General features: G+C 41.1%; 1 protein-coding gene across 3 annotated transcripts in view; it reads right to left on the bottom strand.

Moving 5' to 3' along the window:
- Window positions 1–7,478, bottom strand: part of thrb (thyroid hormone receptor beta) — a 92,571-nt gene extending 85,093 nt beyond the window's left edge. Inside the window, exon 1 of one of the 3 annotated variants that reach the window (XM_084032210.1) lies at window positions 7,078–7,478. The gene's annotated coding sequence lies outside the window, so the exon portion shown is untranslated. The remainder of the gene's footprint in view (window positions 1–7,077) is intronic. The other 2 variants (XM_084032209.1, XM_084032211.1) reach the window with 2 other exon arrangements.
- Window positions 7,479–23,839: the final 16,361 nt, after the last annotated feature.

Raw genomic sequence — 23,839 nt, forward strand, 5'->3', positions numbered from 1 at the left:
CGTATGTCAACAATACTTCCCACTTCCGGGTGAAAGTCCTGTGTTTTTTTGCGAACGACAAACTCAGCTTCCCTTGAAACGTAGTTCACAATGCTGTTTGTTGTGTGGGAACTTTGGTTACAAGTTTACTATAGAGACTCAGAGTCCTATGGATTAAAGAGTCAATCACTATAGTTTTAACCCATTTATGGATCAACAGAACCGGACATGATTTATTTATGTTTTTAGTCCAAAACCAGAACAGGTTCTGTATACGAAGAAGAGAAATATTCCAATATAGGCCGATACATTCAGCTCTGCAACTTATGATCTTGGATAGCGTTTGTTCAAACTGTGTCAGAAGTAAGTTTCTGTCCAAGTGTTGCACAACATGTTAACATGACAGATTTTTTTATTTATTCACTTTGCAACATTGTATGTCCATCAAGATAACTTCTCCACCTCGCCAAACTTTTTTGTTGTTGCAATATTGCAATATTCCTTTTCTCCCAGAATGAATTTCCACTCAGGTCTGGCTAGAAACGCACCTAAGAGCAGTGATGAATCAACTTTGTAGTAATTGTTTGCTGTTGTTGGCGGTAGTCTTGCACTAGACTTCATTATATAGAGTGCCATTTTGATTATTTCTAATAATATCTTTGTGGCTTGCACAGCGGTCTCCCGTCAGCTCATTAGCTCGCAGTACTGCATGTGATTATTGAGACGATCTGCTAGGCTGCTTCCTAAAGTGATTAAGTGTTGTACTCCTAGAACTCACAAGAGACGGCCTTTAAAAAGTCATCAGAATCCATGTGGCGGAGACCAACTCCTGACCTCTAGTCTGGACACTACATGTCCCATGATGCAACTCTAGGGTATTTTCATTAGAACTCATGTGTACGTCTTTTTTCCTCAAATGCTATGCGATGCTATCACTTCAGCTCAGCTCCTCCAGAGCCACAGAAGATCTAACCGTTTCTAAAAGGTGCTCCTGAAGTCTAGATCTCCGATTCCCCTTTTAAAAAAATATATTCATTGATGAAATCTGGAGGAGAAACACTCGGAAGCTGAAAAAAACTTTTTAAAAACTGGAAAAAAGTTCTTACTATCCCAGGAGATTATCCCGGGAGTCAAATGATACAAGTTAGTTCAATAATTAAAAACGTAATTCAAATGTCTTTTATGCTTTAAGTGGTGGAAAGCTGTTGTTTTGCAGTAATGTTTTGCACACAACAAAGGCAGAAAGAGACGACATGTGGAGGAATGGCAGGATCATTAATCATCCATATCTTGTGCACTGACGTAACATCACTCTATAAACAAGCGAGCAAACAAGGTTGGCTAGCTGACCTCCATTAGAAGTGCACAGACACCCCACGCTGACTCATTCTCACCTTTCGGCTTTTCCGCTCTAAGGAGTTCATTTGTTGGGCCACAATCCAGTAATCGTAAAAAAAGCCTCTCAAATGTGACTACAAGTTGGTGCCTTCGAACTCTTCCAAGTACAACACCGTTACAATCGATTCCAATATGGACAAACAATTCAGCACGCTTTATTGGCAAAGACCACAAAGTAAATTCATACCAGATATCGTTCGCTGTGGAATGTTTCAGGATTCTCCTTGAAGAGCGATAAATGAAGCCCGTGCAACTACGAGCATGTCTGCCTGCACTCGCATGCAAACACACAATCGCCGACTTACTTAGCCGACGGCTTCATAAACTACAGCACCAGGTGGAAAAGTCACTTCACAGTAGTGTAGAGTTCTTTGAAATCGCACCAATAGCTTCTGGTAAGCAGTTTGAATACTTTCTCATTCTGCTGAATATTTATATAAGTGTGATGTCAGAAACGCCTACAAAAAACAGCAACTGTTGCATAAAAAAAAAAACAATTAGGGCAACGACTCCCTTTGCATCGCGCGTCACAAACCATCCGCAGGTGCAACAAGTCTCGTCCCAAGTCTGCTTCCGTGACGGCCTCTACTCCACATGTCTTACACACTTTAGAGATGCGACCTAATGTTAGATTTGCAGATTTTGGAGCGGAAATCCATCTGCAACGCTGCTGCACATGGATGGTTTAAAACAAGTGGGACACAGCCGCTGGCATGATTTCATGCGTTAACATGCCCAACGCGATGCACTATGGATGTGACATGTTAAAAAGTAGTCCCCTGTGGTCTTGGCTTCAGTGTGGATTAAGCGCACATCAAAGGTACTGTGGGAGGAACAAACATTAATTGATAAAAATGTCAGGTAATGACCATGCACGTGGATTGAAAAAAGGAGGTGGAATGAAAAATGGCGCAATAACTTGTCAAGTGATTTCATTACTTTAAATGTTTCATCATTTTCCCCGTCGTGCATTCATCATTCACAACGCAATGTCACCATTTATCATTCAAGCAGAGTGGCCTCAAGGGTCGGAGGCACAAAAATAATTGAAGGGGAAATGATGAAGATGCTTACAAATGAATGATGGAAGTGAAAAATGTATGTGCATTGAAAAATAACTGTCAATTAATTTGATAAACTTTTGTATTTGAAACAGAGTTGCTGCTGATAGTCGAGTCTGTCGCTGATCATCCACAACACCCAGCTGTCATTCGTTACTTCCCGCCAAAATCAGCAAACCGATCGAGCTAGCCAACGTTAGCATGCCCGAGCTAGCTGGTGGTTTTTGGTTGGCGTTTTGGGCAGAAGCAACAAAAATTTGTCGGGTGTTGTGAATAATCATCAGAGTATTTATACATTTTCAAATAACCTGTCAAGTTTATCAAATCAATTCAACCCAATTCAATGGTTACCACTTCCCTTTACTTCCAATGAACTATTGTTACTCCCACCTACGAGGCCACTTTCCTACAACGACCAATTGCAATTTTGTTTTTTGAATAATAAAAAATGGAGGAAATGATGAAACATGGCTCCATTTGTTATCTGCTTTAAATTAATCAAATCACCTGATAATTTAGCTCTCCATTTCTCACTTCACATTAATTTTTATTGCTCCATTTTAAAATTCACATGAATTTTCATCACGGCCATTTTTACAAATTAATTTCTCAGTCAGTCGGTTAGAAAGCTCAAGATGACTGCATTTAAATGGAGGGCCAGATTTTATTATGTGCTAATAAGTCATTCAAATCTTTATGAACCACCGTGGATACAGATTACAGTAATAGCAGTTGCATGTTTCAGAACGAGATGTTTATCGGATGGCACCATTGGCATATAATGCACTGCCCACGTTTTTTAAAGTGAGGTTTTTGCATATTTATTTGTTTTACATTCACTCTCTTGTTAACTTTAACATATTTCAGTAGATCAATGCAACTTGGAGCTTAACTGACTGAGCCAAGACACAGCTATGTTTTTATTTATTATCACAGTTTGAAAAAGTTTGGACACTATTAATGCATTTCTTTGTCACACCTGTGATATTCCTTTAAGACATGTCCAAATATCTTCAAATATAAAGTTCACTCGAATCGTCTGTGGGAATAAAAAGAGAAATGAATGTAACCATCGGGTGGCGTGCCTGATTCCTGAGAGTCCCTCAATATTGAGACCAATCTGTTATTTATTTTAATACATTTTCAAATATATTGTCTCCTTCGGGGCCGAAACGAAATATTATTATCATTGCAGATTCATTTGACGGTTATTTTCCTCAATAAATCTTTTGGTCTGGAACGCATGAGAAATCATCACAACACTCGCGTGAAATGGTTCCCAACCTTCTCCAGTAACGACTCCCCCAGGACGACGAGGTTGGGGTTCGCGACCCCCCCCAGCTTTGTTTAGTTGGAACAGCCTTAGCCTGGGCCTCGTCCAATCTTCTCCGGGCACCTTGGACTTTTGAAGCGTTGCGTGGCTTTTCTTTCTACCAAAATATCAAAATCGGCTTTGATGGTTTCCTATAATATTATTAGATATTAGATATTGGTATAATTATCTGTGGAGAAACGCATGTCACAGTGAAGTGGTTGTGGCCAAAACTCTCCTGCATGACGAAAATACTGAACTTCAAATTAATATTTCAACTGGCAGCATCATTGTAGGGACGACTGGAGCAGAAATACTATGGACGCGATGCATTTAGTAAATACATCAAGTAAATACATGGAGAAACAAACTGCATTGCTAGAAGATTTTGCCACCGTCGCCCAGTTCAACTTCTCTATAAATAACGTGTACAATACTGGTGGACAACCTGCCACCGCTCATCATGTTTAAGTAGCCTCACCTTTTTGCCGCAATGTGTTAGAGCCAGCTTTACCAGTTTAGGTGCTGCACAAAATCCTCACAGATGCTTCCACTTGTGATCGGACCGCTGCTGCAGGTCGAAGTAGCGCTACGTTGTTATGTGGGATACATATTGGGTTGTGTGATGTATAAGCAGACACTTGAGTCGTCCTCTCCTGAATAAATTAATCAATAAATAAATTAAATAATTGTGAAATTAGAGAATTTAAGCTGTTCTCCTGCCCAATTTTAAAACTTGTACAACCGACAGTAGGAGGGTGTAACAAATATTTAGAAATTATCGTTTAATCTGTGCAGTAACCCTAGATTAAAAATATCCTGCCTCCTTACCCACATTAGGCTACCCATGCCACTGCTAGCCAGAACTTGTTTTTACGACTATCATCACGGAGGTGGGGCATCTTTCTCGCAGCCTAACAAGTTCCAACAAACAAGCCAAAGTGCTGATTGCTTTCCTGCATATGTGAAGGCAAGAAATTAGAAATAGAAACAGAAAAAATTAAGGATAAAAAAATCTACATTTGGTCCATAAAAATCACAATCGAAAGAGACATTGGGTAAAGTACATTGGAATAATTTAAAATAACTTAGGAATAGTTAATGAAGAAATTTATTTTTTTTTCCTCGGTCATTTAGCTTTAACGCATATTTATTGTTAAGATAATGACACCAAACACTGCTCTTTGTGTCCATCCAAAGTTAACAAAAAAAATTAGGATTGACGGTTAGGGTTAATTGAAAAGATGAGTGAAAAGCGAGAGTGTGTGAATCTCTGTAGCTGGCTCTAATGTAGCTACACGGCTCCAAGTACGCAAGTCATCCGTTAGGCTCAGGTTTCCTTCCTCCCTCACGTAGGAATGTAACTCCGCTCTTACAAATCCATGGATGTGCACACTCTGACTCGGTTGTCTCACAGACCGAGTGGCGCTCATATTTGTTTTGTGCTCTCTTAAATCTTTTGTCATGAGTGTACTTCCATACACGAGCTCCCACAAACACAGTGCCGAATAGGCAGCTGGACGACCTTAAATACCCTCAACTGAGAACTGATGCTGCCTTCAGTGGCTCCTTGAAAACTCCCCCTTTTTTTGCATGATGTAATTGTGCCCTGTCATGCATTCCAGTGCTGCTTTGATTTAAAAAAATGGCAGCATCAACAATCTATCAAAAGCATTAATTTATGCTTTACATTTAACGTGTAGAATAATTCAACAGTCGCTCCAATAAAATGTGCATCAATATCAAAATGTATCTTGTAGGAACAATAGTGATTTGCTTTTACTGAAAAAAGAAACTTGATATGACAGGTTATGATCTTGTTTATTTCTCAATGAAATCAGAAACTGATGTAGCTTAAATACCCATCTGTATATTTAAATGTTAATAATAATAATAATAATAATAATAATAATAATAATAATAATAATAATATGCAATCATATTTCTGGTCATTTTTCTACTAGGTGCTTATATATATAGTGTACATTTTACTTGTAACGTTGGCTGATGTAGCCTAATAGTTTATATGCCAACCGCCCCCTAAACCTCAGATCTCGACATATATAGAGAGAGAGAGAGAGAGAGAGAGAGAGAGAGAGAGAGAGAGAGAGAGAGAGAGAGAGAGAGATGGGGGGAGAAAAAACACCCAGTCACCTTCCTGTATCGTTCATGCGCGAGTACTCGTGTATTTTCTGACAGCCTTTGAAGGCATCATTCTGTGCTCAAATGGTAACATGTCACCTATCACACTACAAAAAACTACGGCGAGGCAACAAAAAAAAACACACACACACACAAAAAAAAAATGACAGTTGTTTGCAGCCAACTTTACACCCACAAACAAATCGTTCAACCTGAACCCTTAGACAAACAACACAGACAAAACAACAAACCTTTAAGGTCGCTAATGCACTGTGAAAGTGTTGCTGTTCTTTTGTTTTTTGCATGCCAGATGTTTCAGTGAAGTTCGTGTTGCCAAAAACGAAAGCAAAAAGGTTCGGCTGCATCCGTCACAGCGAGTTGAGCACATGTTATTAAAACATATCAGCCTATTTCATGCAGACGGGTGTTATCTTTAAACCGGGCGGATGCCTCGGGCTTTGAGTGAAAACGACTAAACTAAACCAACTCCCTCAAGTCTTCACAACAGCTAGCCCGGATACGTGCCGTCCTCCCGCACTCGCGGAGCCTCAACCCAAATATCACGCAATTTAACCTTCTCTCGCTGTTTTGTTACATTTAAGAGCCCGATGACGCGACTTTCAAGTGGAGTGTTGAGCTATTACGACCCGGTGTTCAATTCGGCGTGAATAAAATTGACCAAATATTGTCATAAAACCTCAACTTTTTCGATCAAGTCCTGCTCTCTCAATCCGACCGAAAGAAAAATGCACCGTCGTGGGCGTAAAAAGGGGCAGTGTTGACGAATTGTAAAGTTGAAATATTACAGCAATTCAGCACAGTTTGCTGCATGTATTTGTGCACCGAATTGTCATTTGGACTCAAGTTATTCTGGGAAGGTACGAGACTTGTTCACCCAGGTGCAAACCGTCTGCCGCCTAGCAAGGCAACGTTGAATTGCAGAATTTTTGGATGGAGTTCGGCAAACATTTTTTCGTTGCCTCCGCAGGACATAAAATGACACATTGGTGCTGATTTAAAAAAAAACATTGATATGAACATTTGGCTAAGGAAGCCCAGTGTACGGCCATGGAGCTGTTAGACTGTCAGGCAAGCCGTGTGTTTTGGAGAGGCTGTCATTGGCTAGACTGTCTGTCAGAAATACCCCCCCCCCCCCCCCTCCTCCAAAAGAAAAATGAAACATACCGCATATGCAAGACGAAGCTCCTATCCAAATATTATTAGGAGTCCCGGTACCCGTGCATTCCTCCTCAACTGGAACCGGTGACGATCTCCGTCGGCTACACTGAGCGGGACACAGCGCCAGGGTTTAACCTGAAATGACCCGCGCTGGTGCAAATCAGGCGAGGGCTGTGCGCGCGTGTCTGCGTGTGCACCGTATCCGTGTGGAGTTGCGGGCTGTTACAGTGTATGCGGCTGCGAGAGTGAGAGTCTGTTGCTCTCTGGACGCCAAAAAATAAAACAACAACAACAACAAAAAAAGAGAGAGAAAAACTTCAACATGGAGTCGAAAACAAAACGTCAAACAACGGCGCGCTGACGGAACTGACAATTGTAGCGCTTTCGGCGGATCGCTACGGGGAATCAGAGACCCGACTCACGGGCAGGAACCGAACAAAATAAGCCTCGCCCTTATTACAAACTCTCAAGTTTTTTTCTTTTTTCTTTTTGACTGTAGGCCTGGTACATGCCTACAGGGCAGGAAACATACTGCTCCAACTTACTGTGTGCGATCCAGGAGCAGGGTTTGTTGTTAGGCTTAATATTATTGTCAATTTAAATATTTAATCCAGTTATCGAAGGCACAGTGAACTATTTATACGAATATTAACAAATATATCAAATAAAATAGAATGTATAGTGATATTAGTTCACATTTATAGATTTGTATTCTCATCTATTATTTTTATTAAACAGGTTTTGCATGTGTATGTGTTTTCAAACATTTCGTGAACATCACCTATCAGTCTTTAGCCCAGTCACATTTGTGTGGTCCCCAGGCTCAAAGATATCTGCTGGTGGACGCATCGGCCCCAAAAAGCTTAATGCAGGATTTGACCGGGCTGCAAGCGAGGGCCCGGTTGGTATTTGTGCAAGACCCATATGGGCCTTAGCAAGGAATACCACATTGAGCTTATAACCCATTTTGGCCCAAAGCAACAGCACTATGAAAACCTTGAAAGCCCACATGAGCAAACACTCGACCAAACCTAAGGTCAACCGATTTGTAGCCTCTAGCGGCACCTGGGCTACATGTGGGCTTCTGTTTGTCCCACTACCTTACACAGCACTGGCTTAGAGATGGGGTACGTGTAGAGAAAGACATTTCACACTCAATAGCACCACAAAATTGGTGTTAATAATTCAAACGTAGCCTATTACAGTATTCAAGTAGCACATTTGTAGTCATTCAGCAACAGTAACATGTTTTCCGGTCAACAGACTGCATGTGGATATAAAACAGTGATTGAAGTGCAGGTCATTACTGCTGAACCGCAATTCCCAGGGCCCTCTACTGCCACTGCAACTGTTCACTGTAACTACAATGTGGGTGTGTAGGCACAGTAAAACTAGTTAAAGTACACTGAGAAACATACAGAGTGTGCAGTACAAGGGATGCAAAACATAAAGCTGTATCACAATGTACTTTGTCATACTGTTGTATTTGGTTGTGTTATTTCACATGGCATTATTTAATACAGTATCACAAAGAAATAAGTTGGACAAACATGAACAAATTTGCATTACAGCACAACTAAAAAAAGATGCTCCAGCGTCAACACACAAACCACAAAGTGGTTTTAGTAGTTCCGAAGCGTTCTTGCAAGCGTCCGTGAAACATCTGGATGTGTGTCTTAAAAAATAAAAAGAAGTTCAATTAGTCATTTTACTTAATTTATTAGTGTGATAATGTTAATTTTAATGTAAATGTTAAAACCCCAAATACACCCATGCCCATTAGGCCCTCATTTCCCCTGAATCCCCACTGAATGGGGCCTGCAGCCTTTAAGGGCTTCCTATGGGACCCATCAAGTCGAACACATCAGGGGCTTAAGGCCACGCCCACTCTGCACCCACACAGCCTTCATCCAACATATAGGACCCACATGGACATGGCTGGGGGGTAACCGTCACTGCTCTACATGTTGTAAATAACTTCTTTGGTCTGCAATGAGAAGCTAAGTTATGCGGCATGGTTTATAAAACAAAGTTACAACATCACTTTCATCTGTTAATTGTCTACTTGATAGAAGTAGTAACCTGCCTCTCATTCACTTATACCATTTCTTATCGGGTTATATTGCTGGACTGACTCTCACGGCAGAATCACAGCTTCCAGGTAAATTATTAGTGGAAGGTTTCAAAGTCTTCTGGCAGTAGTTTCTGAACGTTCCCGTCACCCACAGAGTACCTCGAATGACACTAGGCGGTTTGTGTGGGCCTGTCCGCTCACCTTACATCAACTCGGGTTTTGCGTACTGTATGTTTGACTTGGACGCTCTCCAAGTGTGTAAAAGGGTGCTAGTTTGACTTCTTTCATGCAGGAGTCGATGTTTGTGCTTTAAACACCACATTATGTCTGACACCAACATGACGGAGAACCGTAATGGATAGCCTAAATGATGTACCACTGTAAGCAGCAGATGCTTTATGGAAAACTGCATTGTTTAAATGCAAATAAAGGCAGGAAATCGGACGATACATGTTTATTAAAGTTGCAACACGTTCTCACTCCTGACCCAGAATACAGACGCTTGGCTACGCACATGGTTTCCCTCTCACGTTACTGTTTAATATGTCGGCATGCACATTACATGCATAGTGTCCTTTCAAAATAAGATTCCATCTTCATAGTGACTTAGATCTAGGCAACAAAAACACGAAGGTTAGTCAGGTTGACTTAACCTTGACTGACTAGCAACTCTCATCACTACCGAGTGACTCACGTGACGTTACTGTTAGCCTCGCACGAACACAGGTCTCCGGATGAAAGTCCAGTGTTTGTTTGACCCATCCACCCCCCCTCGTACCCGCCTCACGCAGACGTCCACTTCATGCAACTTTGTGTGCGCTTGCTGTCCACGGACGCCGTGGGAGGGTTTACACGGACTGTACTGTTCTCATCAAGGTGTAGCAACTCCAACCAAACAGTGAGCTAATCTCTCTCTATTCATGAACATGAAGAAATCAGGAGTTCTTTCTATGCACTGTACTGAATCCATACAGATAAGGGACGAGACATTACTTTTACAGCATGAAATCAATATGTTTAAAAGTTAACTCAGTCAGAACAAAGATTAAATACATACAAGCAATGCTTCTGCTTGAGAATCAACAGGCAGGATGTATTTCCCCTGACGTAATGACGTCTGCATTTTTAACCAGTCTGCCGTTTTTAACATACACTATATTGCCAAAATGATCCGCTCACCTGCCTTGACTCACATATGAATTTAAGTGACATCCCATTCTTAATCCATAGGGTTTAATATGACGTCGGTCCAGCTATAACAGCTTCAACTCTTCTGGAAGGCTTTCCATGAGGTTTAGGAGTGTGTTTGGGAATGTTTGACCATTCTTCTAGAAGTGTATTTCTGAGGTCACACTGATGTTGGATGGGAAGGCCTGGCTCTCAGTCTCCACTCTAATTCATCCCATCAGGTCCTGAAAAACAACCCCACACCATAATCCCCCTCCATCAAACTTTACACGTAAAATGGTAAATGGCCTAATTTATATAGCGCTTTTGTCCAAAGCGCTTTACAGGAATTACTGAAATTCACCCATTCATACATAACCCCCCACGTGGCACAACAAGTACTGTTCTCCTGGCAACTGCCAAACCCAGACTCGTCCATCAGATTGCCAGATGGAGAAGCGTGATTGGTCACTCCAGAGAACGTCTCCACTGCTCTAGAGTCCAGTGGCGGTGTGCTTTACACCACTGCATCCAACGCTTTGCATTACACTTGATGATGTATGGCTTGGATGCAGCTGATCGCCATGGAAACCCATTCCATGAAGCTCTCTATGCTGTTCTTGAGCTAATCTGAAGGCCACATGAAGTTTGGAGGTCTGTAGTGATTGACTCTGCAGAAAGTTGGTGACCTCTGAGCTCTATGTGCCTCAGCATCTGCTGACCCCGCTCCTTCATTTTACCACTTCTTGGCTGAGTTGCTGTTGTTCCAATCACTTCCACTTTGTTATAATCACACTGACAGTTGACTGTGGAATATTTAGGAGCGAGGACATTTCACGACTGGACTTGTTGCACAAGTGGCATCCTATCACAGTACCACGCTGGAACTCACTGAGCTCCTGAGAGAGACCCATTCTTTCACAGATTTGTAGAAACAGTCTGCATGCCTAGGTGTTCGCTTTTATACACCTGTGGCCATGGAAGTGATTGGAACACCTGATTTCAATTATTTGGATGGCTGAGTGAATACTTTTGGCAATATAGTGTATTTCTAATGTGGGGCAAAATGGCTTCCTACTTCCTGTTTTAGCTCAGTAAACAAATGTCAAAATAAGAGTCTGCAATAAACTGAAAGTAATGTATGCCAAATTAAATGAATTGAAATCTGAATGAATGAATGAATGATCACATACAGCCATTTAAGGGTATTTTGTGCATCAGTATCAGACGCCACTGACCAGCTGAAGAGTTGGGATAAATATCCGAGTCAGCCAAAACACTGTAACATGTACACAGTGAAGCGTCCTCTGCACTCGTATTCCGGGATGCCTTTTTCACCATTGAAAACACAAACAAGCGAAGAGAACAAGGAGGTTGTGAGTCCCACAGCTGCTCAAGCAGAAGTAGTGGGGAGTAGTCATAGATATCAGTCTCACATCACAGGATGGAGGAAGAACAACAGATAGTGCAGCTGTGCACCAGAGACACAGAACATTGGCTGCAGAACTGGAGGGATTTTTCATACTTTATCCTTTTTATAGATAGCTAGAGATAAGTCTGAAAAGGGAGTTTCTGCTTCCAGTTCAGTTCAGAGCATTCTGGGAATTGTTATGTGATGTCTGTACTTCCATTTAATTGACTGTTTCAGCGTGTACTGAATGGACGACAATATTCAAATAAAGATGTATGTGAGCGTCTTCTTATTCAGGTAATTGTTGTCTCTGCCTTGACTATTCTGCCCCTCACTGCGAAGCCCCTGCTCGTTGACACCAAAGCATGACTTTTTAGTAGCTGACACAGTTGCTGTCAAGCTGGATTGCAGCTAGACTGGAAAATGTCTGAAACATAATGTCTTAATGCGTATGACAGACTGCAGGAATGAGAACATGGGTAAAAAAGCAAAGTGCACTGCAGGACCAATTTGATTCCAACTTAATTCCAGGTATATATTGTTCATAATGTTGTGGATTTTGTTATCGGTTAACCGCCGCTGAGATGATTCAAGTTCACACACACACACGCACACACACGCACACACATGCACACACACGCACACACACGCACACACACGCACACACCCCTTCATTATGCACTGTGTGGAGGATGAGGGAGAGTATAAACACGGCAGGAAGATATCTCTGCAGCGTGCCAAACCACAGCTGCATACAACCACATGAACTGTTGTGCCATGCAGGCTTCTGAAAGACGCAGAACCTGTTTGCATCAAGTCTACATGTTCCTGAAAAGTACATTGTGTTATCATAGCATGTTCAAGGTTGCGTGAATGAAACACGGCAAATTAGTTCATGTGGATGATCTGTATGTGATTCATACGCAGAGTTTTTCAGAACAGATTATCTTTCTTGTTGAAAACTCAATTTGAGCTGCGTTAGTCGGTTTATATTTAATATCGCTGGATCATACGGGTGTTAAATATGAAAGGGGTGATGAAACCACAGAGATCTAACACCCAACATTGCAGATAAGAAGGCGTTTTTAGTCTTTTTGAGCTTGTTATTGGTTTCATGGCACATTTGCTGTTTGGTTCAGTCTCACAGCTGTCAAAACACAGTTTGTTTCTAAGCAGCAGGCAGCAAAAAAAAGGCCATGATAAACCCACTGTACTCTACCTGCTGAGCACCAAACGGCAGGCAAACAAAGTTGGCGACTATAGCTGGCAAAGAAATTGTTTATTTCTGTCACTTCCCAAATAAACTGTTACTTAACTGTTATGTCTGCAACTGGATTTAAAAATTGTTGAATGTGGTTTCTGGGTTTGCTCCCAAAAGCAAAAAATAAAATGTGTTCTGAGTCCCTCAGAACACATTTTATTTGAATGATTTTTGAACAGAAAAAAGCCCAAAAAAGCCCAAAAAGTCAACATCCAGGTTAAGCCGGTTGAACGAGGAGAAAATATTTAAAAGGTACGGCACTTGTAGATTTACCTTCTGTTATCGGACATGTTAACAAATTCTGATGGTGAAAATTATGGAGATTGTGAAACTCAAAAAACTATTTCTCCGCTGTTTAGCAGCTGCAACAGTGGTAGGCTTACAGCAGGGCATGTGACCTGAGCACAAGTTTAACTAAAACAAGCACGCGGCATCTCGTGTACATATAACAGGGCAAAACTGGGTTAATTGCCACACCCTCTGACTAACTGTATATTTACCCTACATACACCCTTTTGTACCTACATACACCCTTTTGTACTTTGCGCTTGTGCTAATAGTTTTCCCAAAAGAGCATTGCCAAGAAAGTGAAAGCGTGTGTCTCACCTCCGCAATCATAAAGTTTGAGAATCTGTACATGGGGCTTTTAACATGCCAAAAGTGCTGTAACTCCAAACAAAACAAAATAGCATTGATTAACTCATCTACTACATGGGATAATGCCTACTGTCTTACATTGGAGGGCTCTCCCCATGTTTACATCCAGGCCGACATAAGCATTCATAGCCAACCAGCTCAGCACAACTTATTCCCACCAAAGTGTCCTTAGAGCATGGCGAGAACCATTTAGTGACCTCTTTAAGTGGGTTTAAATCAATCATTTGCACTCGGGGAGCAGCTTGTCATCGTGAGCAACATCGTGAATAACAGGCACTTTGGAGGTATAGTTACAAAAACATCCCTCATCTTGGAAGGTCAGTAAGCTAGCTATAATTAGCTTTCATAACCCAGATAGCTTTGGCGTGGCATTGCTTCTCTACAGACAGTTCTTTGTTTTTTTCCCACAACTCTAAAGCCCCAAACTGCCTCAGATCTTCAAACGTCAGAATTTACGATGCCTGCTCCAATTCAGAGCACCATCATTGGAACGTCCTCCAGATGCCCCTGATTGTAGGTTTTGTCAGTGAGAGTATTGAGGCGAGTCTGACCAGAGTCTTATAAAGTGGTCTAAGATGAACCAGCTTGACACCAAGGAAATAGTGGGAATTGATACCTGTTGTCATCCAGGGAGAGGATGTGCAGATGGCTCATTGTTAAAAGTTTCCATAGTCGGAAGGTTACATTTATTTGACATATCCATCCATCCATCCTTCAATTTCAACAGTGAGCTGACGCATTAACAGCCTGAAGTTGAAGTGTCCCTGGTACCGGGCCTGTTGCACATCTCACCAACAAACACCAGACATGTTAAACATTGTGTAACATCCTGAAGAAGCTTGGCTAAACGGATATCAATTTTAACCAAAATGACATGCACTTCCAACATCCAGCAACTAAATCAGCACACAGCTCAAACATGCTGACGTTGCAGGTGCAGATATTAATGCTAGAGATTTTGCTACTTCATGCTATCTGCACAAATGATACGTCACAATGAAAGCTGAGAGTCCACAGATTCTAACGTTGTACGTCTCATCACTCTACAACCAAAAGTCACTGAACCAGCAGCCGAAGAGAAAGAATAAACTTCACTTTACACGGCTATCAGTCCTTTGCTGTAGTGTGATCAGAAATGTGATATATCAATATACTGCTGATGGCTACTATGTGTCTTGATCATTTTTTCAGTTGATTCCAGCCATGTGTATTCATTTGCATGGCATGGAGGAACATTTTCACTCCAGCATCGAACAGCCGATACTGAGCCTTCCACGTGAAAATGTGAAAACATGGTACTGCACTCATCCTAAAGGCAAATAGACCAATCGGTTAGTGGTCGGTCTATGTCTCAGAGGTCTGATAGATTGCTTTTTTCAAAACAAAGCCAAAATCTGTTCTATTTTCTAGTTATATCACTTTCTACATGTAAGCAAAATCAAAAAATCAATCGTCACCTAAAAACATTTTGAATGGCACAGATGATACCCAAATGGCCAATTTGAAGATTATGCCTTATAGTGTGTGCAAAACTTTTGTCTCCCGGCAGCGACTGTCATTCCAAATAATATTTGAACTTGAATTACACAAATACTGTTGACATGCCTGCAGATGTTGAATGTTTTCTAATCCTTCCTCTGAACACCTTGTTTCTTCCTTTATCCAGAATATTCACTCCAGACACTAGATGCTAGCTCTAGCTACTACTGGCACCATTGTCTTTTCCCCACTTCCTGCCTTTCCAGGTGTTCGATAATACAGGTAGTACAGGTAGACTGACATAGTGTGCAACCAAACAGCAGGAATAAACAGCTATGAATGACTGTAAGTGGGTGAGCAAGGTCATGTGGAGTTAAATGAATGCTTATGGTTCTGAGAATAATCGCCTTTCTTCTTGTGTTCTCAACTCAACTCTGGTTTACTGAGACATGCAGAGGTTTCCCTGGCGTGGTAGGCTTAATCTGCATTATGTGAACTAGTCTGGCGAGGGCTTTAATCAGGCATTTCTACAAGTCCCACACTCTAGCTTTACCACGCCTCAACTACAAAATCTCAAACTTTTTATCGGCTTCACTTTATTTGCATCAGTCACACTGGTTTTTTCAGATGTTGTCATATTGTTCACGAGAGGTTTTGGGCCACAACTTCATCACTCCAAAGGGATATTCTTTCATTCATGCTGTGTTCCATCATCATTTACGTGCCAAGGAACTATGTTGGACCTTGTTGTGGTTGCAGAGATGGACTCTCTTTGTTTTTAATTGAGGGCCAGTTAATAGGCCTATCGTCCCAATGGTCTTCTGCTCAAAAGGACACTGACCTGCAATTTCCAAAACTTTTAAAACAAAGACCAGGAACCCTGGCCAGGTTGTTGTCCCTTAGTGAGGTCACTTGAGTATTTGGCCATATAAGAAATTGTCTACATGCAATCTCAGTTTTTTGCTGTCAACGCTCTCTTGGTGACGATGCCTACCACAGAACCCACAGTCATCAAACCAGCAGTGCACAAACAGATCAATGAAGATTAAAAGCGAGCTTCAGGGGTTGATAATCCGGTCTGGTTTATGAATAAACAATACTTGCTGTATCAATTTTCTCATCACCCACTCTATTTGGCTGTGATGAGAGTAAGAAGGTAGACAACACCGACTTGTGCTATGGTACATGTTGTGTAGCAACATTTAAAACACGGGACATCACTGGGGCAGGGGGTTGCCTGTCAGTCTTTACACATTTGTGTACATATATGAACAGCTGTTGCGGCACATTTGCACATCTGCTCTGTAACTGTAGAGTAAACAACCAAAGATGCGTATCCATGCCATCCATATTCTGTCTGTAGTTCTGTTGTGATCTATGGGAGCTCTGTATGAGAAGGACTGAGACGTTGCGTGTCTGTTTGCCTACCGACTGTTACACCCCGCGTTCATCCATGTCATTATTTTATTATCCTCAGTACTCTCTACTTTCTATTCTTTTTTCGTCTGCTGCAGTGACCCAGTTTCTCCATGCAGATCATTAAAGTTTCATCTGATCCAATGTAATGTAATCTGATCTAATATTACTCTAATTTTGGCTTTGATGCTTGCGTGGCCTGTGTGGGCTGTTTTTGAGTGGATCTTCAAGGACATCAACCAGGGGGGAATTTTAGCTTGACATAACTTTTAGACTTGTGACTGCCCATCCTAATCACTGCCCTGAGAAACAAGTATTAAGAAGAGCAGGCTCTTTCTTTATTGTAGGGCTTTGGGACTTTTTTTTAGGTCAGGTTGTGTTTTGCTGAGAAAGTCTACCTCTTGACGTTGAATAGATCAGACAACAGAAGCATTATTATTGTAATAGTGTGGATTGACCCACTGAGAGATCTTCCTCTTGCTGGATACTTGTCAATATTAAATTTAATGTAAATTATGAACAATAGAGAGCTAAATTGTGATTACATTGCAGAAAAGCTTCAACTATTCCAAAAATGATGTTGTTTGGTGGGATCATAATGATTTTTTTTATGAATAATCAAAACCAAACGGTTCCTGCCAAAAATAATCTCGTCATCATGTGCACATTCAGCTGCATATTCATATGTTTCCATTGTAGGTGACCTCTGGTGAAGCTCCCCTGACCCAAGCTCCTAGCTTCGGCGATTTCAACCAAATTTTCCAGTTTACGGTCAGGGAGTGGCTGAGGAGTCGACACATGACTGCAATGTGGTCATTTGATCATATGATCACAAGTGGCTGTGTATCCAGGCGGCAGCTTCTAACCCCAAATTCCATTCAAGACTGGCCTTTGGCGTTAGATGTGAATGGACTCCTTGTAAGGACAACCAAGGACGACATTTGCATCAGATGACAAAGGCTAGTTTGGAATTGCAATGTTATGGACGGGCGGTGACCCAGTGGCTAGTGGTCTGTTACTCCCTTGGAGATTTAGAGCAGACCCGCTTCTAAATGCTTTGGAGGGGTTAAATGAGATCAGATTTCGTGTTCCGTATGAAGGCTGAAATAAAGATTAAGATCACCCTAGAAATGTTCCACTAGAACATCCATCCATCCATCCATTTTCTACCGCTTATCCTGTATTTAGGGTCGCGGGGGGGCTGGAGCCAATCCCAGCTGTCATTGGGCGAAGGCAGGGTACACCCTGGACAGGCCGCCAGCCTATCACAGGGCCGACATGTAGAGACAGACAACCATTCACTCTCACATTCACACCTACGGGCAATTTAGAGTCACCAATTAACCTATCCCCCCACTGGAACATTTTGTGTTTAAATACAAGTATAATTGTTCAGTCGTATGATTCTCGTAAACCGGATAAACAAAAAAAGCTCAGATAACCGGAGGTACACTATCTAGCTAGCACCACATAGCAGATAGACCAAGTTAGCGACTACTGGTGAACATACTGGAGCATTTAGCAGTTAAAGCGACCAGATCTTTTTCAGGAGGTGGAGGCCAAAACAGTGCAAAAAAGGAGAGTGAATATTAGACTTTCATTGGTGAAGGGGTAAGAAACACAATTAAATAAATGCTAATCCTGCTCTGAAGCTGCTCATTTTGTGAGCACGTTCACCATAACAAATAGACAAAAAAAAAAAGACAAAACTGGATGTTGCAGTTACAGTTGAGAGGAGTCTTGCTAATACCATTCAGTTAACAATCACACTAACTAACTGGCTAAAACAGGTCATGGCAGGTCATCCAATGACAAATGACAAATTTGACCTCCTTCTTGCGTTATTGGGGGAATTCAATCTGTTGTTATGCAGTAAATCTGGCTCAATTTGTATTATCTTTTGTATTATCTATCTTTGCCATCTGCCATCCATAAACGACATAAGAAGTCAATGTAGTCACTGTGACTTCACCCATTGGTTTGTTGAAGCATATTTATTCTAAATGGACCAAGATTTACTAAATGAACATTGTGCTGTATTGAATAAGACTGGGAATTAGCGATTGAGACCATAAACTCATGATTACAGCGTTTAGTGAGATAATAAATCGGTTCGGTTCGGGTCAAAATTCGGTTCGGGTCAAAATATTTTTAACTGCACCCCTGACCAGACCCAACAAAACAAATTGAAATAACTTGAGGCATAGTGTTAAAAGTTATACAAGCAGACCCTGTGATGATTGTTGTCTGATTTGGCATCACTGTAACTAATACTACTCACTTATTTATTCCAATGGCTGGCCTAATTCTTGGTATTCTCGACCATTCACACATGTTGGCCTCCAAAGTCATTCACTTCTAGTAAAAGGAGGTCTTGAAAGAGAAATGTGTGACTCTGTTCTTTATTCCCCACACTTCTGCATCAAAGAGTATTCTTTTTTCTTTTTTTTGTGTGTGGTTTGTCTGAACTGTCATCCAGTACTGTATAAAGCAAACAGATGACCTCATGAACCCGCCCTCTTTCTGATCTCCTCCACCTATAAATAAAGTATCTGTGTGTAGATGAGTGCCTGCTCCCCCTGGCAACTGGGGTATTTTGTTCTGGGAGCTGTCAGGTGGAGTTACGATCATCATCAACATCAACATCAACACACACGCACACGCACACGCACACACACACGCACACGCACACACACACACGCACCATTACTAGCAGTTTCACAGGTCACCATGCAGGGGAAGTGACATTAACTTGAGAGTGAAACCAGCGCTGGCCTCTGCTGTGGTGGTTAAACCTGACTATTGCAGAGATATGATATCTTGAGGAGTAATGCTTAAACATTAAAAAAAAAAAAAAAAAAAGTGTCATATAAGGTCACGCATTAAATCTTGAAGGATCACTCCTAAATGTCCACCACACCACAGTTTCCATTTCTTTTGCTTATTGTTAAGATTGTAAGATTATTGAAGTTAGCCTTGGTGGTCGATGGAGTGACCTTTACAAACAGAGATGTTTTGCGGCATCAAACTGATTTAAGTCCGAATAAACTGAGGTATTTTATGAGGGTTAGTCCCCTGTGTTGGTTCGTTCATGAAGGCAAAGATTCTGTGTGTGTGTGTATATACATATATGGGCAGCTTGTAGGTACTGGTAACTATTTGAATGTTTGGGAACATTTTGTCAAATTGGCAGCATTAAAAGTAGGCAGAATTAGCTTTTAGCAGTTTGCATTTGCAGCGTACTCATGGATGTACGGACAACTTTAACTAGATTACTTTGATGACTGAGTAAACATCTTTAAAACATGGAATTCTCAGGCACTGAAGCAGGTCTTTTTTTATGATTTCTAAGCAGATTTTTCTCCGTTTAACAGAGAAGATCACATGTTCAGGAAGCGTATGTCACTTAACAAGTGTAGAATGTTAGGCTGTTAAGATTCGACTCAAATACCTCATACAGTATTTTTGCCTCACGTTCGTCCCTCTGCATCTCCCATTCTACTCTTCCACGTCACCCTGGGGAGGGCTTTTGTCTCTCTCCTTTTGGCTCTGTCCTTCTGGACATCCATGTTTATTACAGACCTATACTATCATTTCCAGATGGTTTAAATGCCGGAAGGATGAGTTAAATTACAGAGGTGCAGAATTCATATTTAATTTCATGTTAAACCCCTCCAAATGGGGCTTTGACTGAACGTTTCGAAAAAGGTTTGCTGACGTTTCTCACCCCATTTCGCCTGCTTTTCTCACCCTCGTTTTCATCCAGCCCTGAGAGCAACACAGCAGGACTCACATGTCTGCACAGACTAATTGGCTCAACTTCTTTTCGGTTCTCATATGAAACTATTAACCTACAGATGTACTGATTCACGGTTAACCATCGACATTTAGATTCATATTAAATGTGTGCAGTTTGGGAAATGTGTCTTTAGTGGAAACGCTAACGACTCAGTCGCTAACGACTTGTAAGAGGACGCAGGTCAAACAGGTTGGGAACCATTGGTTTCATCATTAACACTGTAAGGTGTTTTACATGTTAATAATAAAAAAATTTATGTAAAATCTTAATTTGGAAGTAACTTGTAACCACAATGGTAAATGTAGTAGTAAAAACTATACTATTCCCCTTTGAAATGCAGCGGAATAGACGTGTGTTGCTATTGAGGACTATCAATATGAGTCTGAGGTCATGTGCTGTGCTGATATTTTGAGAATTTGAGAGGTTGAATGACATGAAGGATCCATTACACACATATCACACTTCCAGCACTGAGTGTATGAGATAAAACAAACAGCGCCTGACACTCATTTGTTTTCCTGACCTCCAACAGAGGTCAGCTTTTGATCGTCAGGCCAATATCATGTATGATCCTGGTTTCATGGTGCTTCTCCACTTTGATTGTTAAGAATAATGGAAACATAATTGATAGAAGTGGACATCTATTATTCATTTTGCACTCTTTTAGTCTTTTAGAGAGAAAATGCCTTCTAATAAACTGACATAACGACAGATGAAGTCTCATTATGTAAGTGTTCAGTCCACACTTGAGTGTTCAGCTGGGAAATTTCGGAAACTTCGCTTGTGTCCAAACTGCATTCCAGATCTCTTGATCAATTCAAAGCACGGACCTGAAACACACTCTGAAGCTCAAGATGGCATATGATTAAACAGCGTCTTTCACTAGCGGCAGCAGACTAACACCCAGCGAGTGTTACCAAGTTCACGTCAGGTCACAGACTCAGTGAGGACGAGCACAGCGCTGTGCTGCTTGAGGCAGGCGGAGATTTCTCTGGACTCCTACTGCTCAGCTGTCCAAGTGTGTAATCCCAACAGCTGGTTAGGCAGCTTGAACACACACACACGCACACACACACACACACACACACACACACACACACACACACACACGCACAATGCAACCTCAGTCTCTCACTGTGTCACCATGAAGCTGCCAAATCCAAATATTTCACCGCATCCTGGCAGTTCTCCCACAACGCCGATAAACGTGGCTTTGATACGAGCCCCTTTATCACAGTGTTGTCGTTCCTCGTAGTACGCAAGAATGCCTACAGATCACATACTTGCTCTAGATACATGGCACTTTAATGGTTTTATCTAATTGGTGCACAAAGGTTTTGGCACCATGCCAAATTATGTAACAGCGAACCACGGTCTGTTGCTGCCATCAGGTGGTTGTGTGTGAGAACTGCACTTATGTAAGAACTTGGTCCACTGACTTGCTGCTCAATATGTCAAAAAAAAGAAAATGGTCTCCAATTAAACATTTTCCAGGCAAACATGCATTTTTTTTTACTGCAAATATTGAATATGTTTATGAATAACACTATATTTGGATTATAATGCGATGACTTTTATGATCGTTATTGTAGTTCTGGAAAAAACAACGACCCCGAGTGATAAGACATATCACTACATTACATAAGAGAGCACCAGATAAGACATGAAGACATGCCGTTGATAAGACTGTAAGGATGATAAACTTTTATGCCATATTCATGTTTTATATACAGTATATACCTCTTGAGCAGTTATGCAATGAACATCAGGGGAAGAATTTACAGCTAAATAAAATAGAGCGCAATCACAGGATGAAGTAGACCAGTGAATAGCCTAGCAACAGCTGACCTCCTCGTGCATCATATCTATAGCCACAAGTTTCCACAGGCTCCTCTGTCCTTCCTTCACCTGTGTGGAGCGTGCCTTCAGGGCCCAACTCCAGCCAGTAGAGGGCGCTCACATCCACTAACATGCACTCAAAGCCCATGCAGCCGACCACAGAAGGAGATGCTTGGATAACAACAGACACGGAGGGGCAGTGACTTCATTCTCTGCTCAAGTAGACGTTACTCCACTACATCTTTACATAGCATATAGTTGTTTGCTGCTATAGTATAGTATACTGCTCCTTAAATAAACTTCAATGAATGCAGAAAAATCTTATCACCAAAAAATAGGAGAAATCTCAGGTAAGTACAAGAGGAACAAAAAAACTATAACCAACACAAGCCACCAGACGCTCACTGACAGACCCTCCCTCTGGGCTTCCTATATATTTGAGTATTTCTGTTTAAATTTCTGCTTCAACTTCACTTTCAGGGAATATTTGTTACTTTATTGATGTGAGTTTCTGTCAGTGGTGGAAGAATTATTCAAATCCTTCAGAACACCACAAACTAAAAACACTTGTCTTTCCCAAAACAATATTCACATACACATATGTACATTGAAAGATTTATTGGTGATCGTAGCAGCTTCTCCTCTTTATACTCGCTGCAGAGAGATTTGTCCTTCAAGTGGTTCTAATATAAGTTTGATTAGGGTCGTAATATTCCTTCTCTGTTTTTCCCATTGACAGCGTTTACTTGCTGAGCTGTGGGGGAGGACAGCGACACAAAGAGGGAATTTCCACACTGAGCAAGGAATGTGGATTTTGTCCCCTTACCACTTACATTGGATCTCTTCACAGTGCATTTTACCTCACAGTATTTAAAGGGTGTGAGTGTGGTTTCCCCAGTTATCTCATCAGGTGGAACATGAGATTTTCAAAAATGTGTTCCCTCACTAGGGGGAGTACTTGTGTTTCAAATCGCTGTCACAACACATGATATCTTTGGTGATAAGAGCCATTTCCCGGCCACTGTGTTGCATTTTATCTGTCATTGTTTCCCTGTGCTGCCCTCCGTTTGACCCCTTCAGTAGCTCCCCTGAGCAGTGCTGCTAACTTAGATAGATGTGAGTTTACAACACCGCCTGCTGACAGAGATAAGAAATCTCAATCTGAAATGAGAGGCTTGTCATTAAGAAGAGAAAAAAAAAAAACAGCTCCAATGACACATTTAAGAGTTTGAGATTTTAATGGTTTGAGCTTCTGACAATGTGACATTTTTCATGCTAAACAAACAAGTAAACCTTTTAAAAACACAAAAAAACACTGACAGACAGACAAACAAACCAAAACAAGCATTGTCATAAATAAAAACAGACAAAACAAACAAAACTTGAATAGAAAAATTTAAATGCATACATGAGCTACACTATCCAAAAACACGAAAATAAGACAAAAACTCAAATAAACAGGAACAGTAACAAAAAATCCATTATTGTTTTCATTGGATTTTCTTAGACATTAGTATTCATTCATGGATAAGTGTACTACCAATTCCATATTTAGTTTTTAAATGTATAGCCTTGATTATTCTTATCTTTATGATTATGTTAAAAGTTAGGGTATTTTTCTTTATTCTACTGCATTCAAGTGCATGTTGGTTGCATTGAATTGAA

The sequence above is a fragment of the Eutrigla gurnardus genome (genome assembly GCF_963514095.1).
Source record: "Eutrigla gurnardus genome assembly, chromosome: 17".
NCBI lineage: Eukaryota > Metazoa > Chordata > Actinopteri > Perciformes > Triglidae > Eutrigla > Eutrigla gurnardus.